The 7034-nt window shown below is 34.8% G+C and overlaps 2 pseudogenes; one reads left to right on the plus strand and one right to left on the minus strand.

The window, feature by feature from the left end:
- Positions 1–509: 509 nt before the first annotated feature.
- On the plus strand, positions 510–1316 carry LOC143565578 (malonyl-coenzyme A:anthocyanin 3-O-glucoside-6''-O-malonyltransferase pseudogene; annotated as a pseudogene).
- A 3013-nt stretch (positions 1317–4329) lies between these two features.
- On the minus strand, positions 4330–5881 carry LOC143565565 (malonyl-coenzyme A:anthocyanin 3-O-glucoside-6''-O-malonyltransferase pseudogene; annotated as a pseudogene).
- Between the last annotated feature and the right edge of the window lie 1153 nt (positions 5882–7034).

Raw genomic sequence — 7034 nt, forward strand, 5'->3', positions numbered from 1 at the left:
AAGCTCAAGGAAGTGCGAGCGTTACAAGGTGTGATGGATCTTGGAGGAACAATGGAAGTTGGTATTGAGAGGGAGTGTAAAACTTGGAGCAACACCAACTTAAAGGACCCGAATGGTTAATAAGAAAAGTATAAGGGTGGTACGGAAGATCTCAAGGGGCGGTTTGGTGGAGATCCAAAGTTCAGGGACTAAGTTGAATAACTTGGTGTCATAGTTATCTTTTTATTTATTATTAAATAAATTAGAGGTCTAGTTTAATTGTGATTCCTAGTTTGAGTAGGATTAGAATTGTGGGTGCTACATATACCCATCATTAGTTTTCTTTTGTTGGTAGTAGAGGAGAGTAGAGAAATAGTAGAAAGTATTTTGTTCTTATTTCTTATTAATGAAAAGAGTCGCATAAACGTTTTATGCAATATCGTGTTTGGTGTTCTTGATTCACTTGTCTAAAGTTTAACAATCACAGCCTTGGTGACTCTAGCACCGTCTTCGGCTTCTTGAAGGCGTGGATGTCGATTGCTCAATCCGGTGGTTCGGATGAGCTATTTTTGGCTAATGGAACTTTACCTGTTTATGACAGATTGGTCAAGTACCCAAAACTAGATGAAATTTATCTAAAGAAAGCGAACGTCGAAACCTTTAACGAAGAATATAAACTTCCGAGACTTTCTAGACCGACTGATAAGGTTCAAGCCACATTTATTCTGGCTCGAACTATTATTGATGGGTTGAAAAAGTTGGTTTCAACCCAGCTTCCAATGTTAGCACATGTATCGTCATTTACGATAGCATGTGCTTATATTTGGAACTGTGTAGCAAAGTTACACAATGATGAGCTAGCAGCATTTATTGTCGCTATCGATTGTAGGTCACGAATGGATCCACCAATCCCGGAATCTTACTTTGGCAACTGCCTCTAGCCTTGTATAAGTGTTGCAAGAACATCTATTTTAAAAGGAAAGGAAGGATTCTTAACGGCTTCTAAATTGATCGGAGAGAATCTACATAAGACGTTGATCGATAAGGATGGGCTTATGAAAGATGAAAGGGAGATAATGGAGAATTTTTTTCGGGAGGTGGGCCCAACGACGTGTTTGGGGGTCGCTGGAGCCCCCAAACTCAGGTTTTATGGCTTAGATTTCGGATTTGGGAAGCCTATAAAGTTTGGAATGGTTTCTTTAGATTATAATGAATCGATATCTATTAACACATGTCGGGAATCCAACAGAGATTTGGAGATTGGCGTGTGTCTTTCGGCTGCTAAGATGGATGTTTTTGTTGGTGCCTTCAATAATGGTATAGAATCATATATTTAGATCCATCATATATATCGTTGGTTGGTTTCATGTTGTATGGTTTGTTTAGTTCCACAAGAATAAATGGTTTTGCCAGGTTGTTGATTTGTTTCATGTTGATCAAAGGGTACATTGTTAAACAAGCTTATAGCTAGCCACAACATATCTCTGTATTATGTATTATGGTATGCTTTATGTTAATTAAGTTTTTATATTATAGCCATATTTTATGTTAAGTTTTATTTTAAAGCATTCACACAGTCACACATGAATTAATCTGCTTAAAACAATACGGGAAACCGCTTCAATTAGTATGTGCATCACGCCTATCTAATTTAACTTATTTAAGTAAACCTCACTTATAGCGATAAAATAAGAACCGTTATAAATAATTCTCATTTAAAGCAGTTAGACTAAGATGGCTTATCTTTCATAGTGGTTTAAAAGGAATCGCTTTTTTTTAAACACATCACTTACAAAGTTCGACTGAAGCATTGAATTTTAGTTAGGGGTGTGCATAGGGTGGTTTAGTACGGTTTTAGGCTAAAATCAAACCAAAACTTTGGTTTTTGAATAATTTTTGAAACCGTTCTGTTTTTTCAGTTTTGGTTTTCGACTTTCGTTTTGGTTTTGCTTCGGTTTCCTTTTTTTTCGGTTTCTTCCATTTGGGCTTGAAAATTTTAGGCCGTAAAGAAAAGTTGGGAAAAATAATGAATATATGTATAAATAATTTTGTTATTGTTAACTATTTGATAATTATACGTAATACATTTGGTAAAAATATTCTAGTTACATATTTATTAAATTCTTGTTATTTATTTAAAATAAAAATATAAAAATTTAGAAATCCGGTTTGGTTCGGTTTTTATTTCATTCAAATACAAAATCAAACCGTAAGTTCGGTTTTTACAAAAACATAAAACCAAATTGTCGTTTTTTATTTCGTGGTTTTTTCGGTATGGATTATTTGGCTTTTTCGGTTTCGGATCAGTTTTTTCAATTTCTTGCACACCTTAGTAATGATTTTATAGCGGGTTTGACTATCCCAACATTTGAAGGAATTTGTTCCTAAAATTATCATGATGAGCCCTTATTTCACTCGTTGCATCAACAATATCTAGTAATTTTACACAATATGAATTCAATTCAAGATCGTTTTTCATTGCGTTAATTTTGTGAAACTTGTTATGATCTTGACTGATCATCAAGGTAGCAAAAAGCATCAAGATGATCTTGTCATATTCATCACGCATTAGTGAATCTCCAAGATAGTGTGACAAACGTTCCCTTTTTGTTGTTGGTTCATCGGTTTCAACAATTTTCAAGAACATAGGTTCGATCGAACATTTTTATCCCCATTTGTTTTAACAACATATCCTTAAAAGCTCAATTGTTGGAGGCTCAACACATTCTTGTTTAAATTAGGAGAGTAAAACACACTTTTTATTTCCAAAATATTCTCCCGTAATTTCATTTTAACTTGACTTATAACCGTATGAAAAACAAATTTGAGTCCTTTGTTCACATCTCTATTCCAATGGTTTTCTTTATCTTATCGAATTGATTAAGAATGTCAGAAATATGTTGATCATATATCCGATCATAGCCTAAATTCTGTTCCACACACAATATACTCATGAGCGTAATTGTCTATATCATCATGATTATTGAATCCCATTTCGATTGCATGTCGAATGAGTAGTGCGGTTTCATTCACTACTAGAAAAAGATATGTTTTTCTACATCTGAATTCGTAGGAAATTTGTTGGAAAATCCAGTTTCTAACAGTTTTCCAACAAAAAGTTACGTTGGAAAAACACATGCTTGAAAATCGTTTTCAACCGTTTTCCAACAACTTTTCTTACAGAATTGCTACAAAAACATGTGGTTGTAAACTTCCTACAACTTTCCTACAAAAACTATTTTGACTTAACATAATGTTTATTGTAGCAAAGTTGAAGCTTATTATTTTTGTTGGAAATATGTTGGAACTACTTTACGTAGGAAATTTGTAGGAAATTTTTGTGTGAAAATGACTTGTTTTTTAACGGTGATTTAATTTCTTTAGCAAGCAATTCTTTATCAAATGTCATGGTTCAGGGCAATAGTAGCATAAATGAGAATCATAACTTGTATGCAAGTCTATTGTTCTTCATGCATGTATCCATCTTTGAATAATGTGATTGTATGTAACCTCGCTCTGATACGAGATTATTGGCATACATGATATCGAAGAAGATGCATATGAAAAGACAACCATTAACGATTTCTAGTATAAGAAAACAAGAAACATCATAAGCGGATTAATCTCGTAGATTGATTAAAACTTGGTGATTAACCCGTACAAGATAATAATGTATATAGGGTAGTTACTACTTCTTTGAACCTTTGTGACGGTTAGTTTGGCGCTGTTTAACAACCGGTATCAACGGTAAGAACTTTAATTGCGATCTTTTAAGCATTTTGTGTTACCCGGCATAATTATCTAATCCTATACTAAAATACATAAGTTTAATATAAAACGATACTAGAAAATTTTATGGATTGAACACTTAATCTGATTACAATAAAGGGTAAAACAATCCTTTAAATGACAGCACCAAATACAACCTTACAAAGGTTTTAACTGATTACACTCCAAAAGAGGTGTTACAGTCTGTAGCGGCCTTGATGAAATTGTGGAACCAAACACGACTAGAGTCGAATGCTTTGAAATAGGAGTGGATGAGAAAGATATTGTTTTGCTGTGTCGCCAAACCTTAAACGAGGCTTGCATTTGAAGCCGAGGGCCAGAATGACAAAAGAGGAAAAGATTGAAATTTTCAACTGAATGAAACGTTAATTCCATAATTGAAAATATAGCCGTTTGAAGGATCACATAAGGAGGGGACATATGTAAAAATCCCGAGTTTTTTCTATATGGTTCACACTAAGTGTGGGTGGCGTTCAGACTTGTTCCATAAAGTAACCATGCATGATATAAATATATATGTATGAATTTGTGATGATACATAAGCATAGAGTAGATGTATGAAATAATATCAAATATCGTAAGGTCACACCGTACACACTTAATTAACATAAGCACTTAAGACGAGAACCAAGAAAGATCCCAATTATTCTTAGGGAAGTAAACCTAGCATTCAACAAGATAACAGAATCTAGATGTACGATTCGAGACCAGAATTGAAGTTACGAACGAAAACATCCATCTCACTAGCCGAAAGGCACACACCAATCTCCAGATCTTCACTGGATTCTCTGCATGCACTAACAGATATCGATCCATTATTGAAATGGTTTCATGCTTTACGGGCTTTCCAAATCCGAAATATAAGTCATAAAACTTCAGTTTTGGTGTTCCAGCGACCCCCATCATCTTTATTGGCTCACCGTCGCTGAACACATTCCCGGCTGCCCCTAAATCTTTCACGAGTCCTTCTTTATCGGTCAACATCTTATGTAGATTCTCTCCCATCAATTTAGCAGCCGTCAAGAATCCTTCCTTCTCCTTTAATATTGTGGTCCTTGCAAAAGTCATACACGGCATGAGGCAGTTGCCAAAGTAAGCGGCTGGGATCGGTGGATTCATTCGTGACCGACAATCAACCGCGAAAGTAAATAGTGCTAGCTCATCATTGTGTAATTTTGCCACACAGTTCCAAACGTAAGCACATGCAAGTGTAAATGACGATACATGTGCTAACATTGGAAGCTGGGTTGAAACCAGTTTTTCAACCCATTGATAATGGTTCGAGCCAGAACAAACGTGGCTCGAACCTTATCACTTGGTCCAGAAAGTCTTGGAAGTTCATACTTCTCATTAAAATTTTCAAGCTTCACTTTCTTTAAATAACTTTCATCTAGTTCCGGGTATTTCACCAATCTATCATAAACTGGCAAAGTTCCATTAGCCAAAAACGTCTCATCTGAACCCCCGGATCGAGCAATTGACGTCCATGCCTTTAAAAAACAAAACCGGGTGCTAGCGTCAGCAAGACTGTGATGATTTGTCATGCCTATAGAAATCCCACGGTTTGGAAACAACGTCACCTGAACTGTGAAAACTGGGATTGTAATGTAATCAGACACTTTAGCAGTGCGTCCCAGTATCGGTATAAGATGATAAACTTGTCACATTCACGTGGATGATTTCCCACTAGATCATTAAAGTCAAGGTTAGATTCTGCAAATGTAACCGTGACAGAATCACCTTCAACGTAACGAATTTCAGGTTTTTTATTACCACTAGGGAATATGATGAGTTTTCCAACAAATGGGAAAAAATGTTGTAGGGTGACGGATAATGATTGTTTAAGATTGGGAACAATAGTTTCAGTGAACTGAGTTTTAGTGATTGGGAGGTCATAAAAGAAGAGTGTGTGTGCGGGATCAGCCATGATTAACCATATTATGTTGAAGAATGTTAGCGGCAACGACTGGCGGCTTACGGTGGCGGGTGGTGGGGATACATGGGACTGTTCAAGAACTGTCAAGGTAGGAAGGGAATGCATACCATTCATATCTTTTCGATAGTTTAATATCCCAAAACAAAAATAAGTAGTGAATGACTGAATGTGATTTGTAGGCTATAATATAGGCGTAGAATAAGAGGCAGGAATGAATAATGGTACTTGCTCAACACTGACTTGGTTCTATTTAGTGGATTGGTTTGTAGTGATAGTTGCAATTCTGTTACTATTTACTGATCTTAATTATTGTTGACACATAATTAAATATATTTTTTTTTTTTTGGTGTTTGTGTGTTTGATATACATAATTAATTTTTTTTTTTGGTGTTTGAAGGTAAATAACTATCCCGCTGGGGCGCAATAAAACGGGAAAGTCTAGAGATATTTCAACCTTTGCGTTGCAGTTTTAAAAAACAGTTTGAGACATACCAATGTGTTGTGACGTACCGTTGAACCATGAAAAAAGTTAGCGTCAAAATACTGATAAAATAATCAACTAAAAATACAAATAAGCAGCAAAAAATTAAAGACATTCACATCAATACAAATAAGCACGCCGCAGTGGTAAAATAAAAAAAACCGTTAAAACAATTTACATCCTAACGTGGGTAAATATAAGCTTGTCGCTACGACAATTCTGGATTTTATTTACATATTCTAAAAGTTGTAAGAGATAAACAAACATTAAAAAGTCGTAATCATGAAACAGCTTTGATGATTTGTATGATTATGTTTCTTTTATCTGTACATTTCGTTGATATATATCGTATTTATTTATTTTTACTTAAAGAATAAGTCAATCACTCAAAAAAAAAAAAGGATTATTGAGTATTATGGGCTCACGTGTGAGGTTAATATTATTATAAAATTATCCAGCTATTTTTGTGTTAGAACTTGAGTTGCAACACCTAACCTGTTTGAACGTGATTTGGGTGCAAGCCTTTTAGATGAGATGTCTTGGGTGTAAATAGTAATACAAATATGGTGTTGTTTAGAAGTAAGCAGGAGTAGAGTTCCGACGTTTACGGAAAAAAAATGTTAGTTTTAGTAAGGTTTAAGATCCTCCGACACCACTTGAAATCCTCACACATCATTCTTTTTCATATACGCCTCGTATAGATCGTCGTATAGCACCTGAATCGTGTTAATTTGTGTCTGATATTGTCGGTAATCTTTATAGTGCCTCGTATAGCCCTATACGGAATTTTTTTTGAAATTTTTTTAATGACTTTATATTTAATATATGTGATTTATGACTTTAACATCA

This window comes from Bidens hawaiensis, unplaced genomic scaffold, assembly GCF_021521415.1.
Source record: "Bidens hawaiensis isolate Kalapana, Puna unplaced genomic scaffold, B.hawaiensis_p1.1 tig00022444_1, whole genome shotgun sequence".
NCBI lineage: Eukaryota > Viridiplantae > Streptophyta > Magnoliopsida > Asterales > Asteraceae > Bidens > Bidens hawaiensis.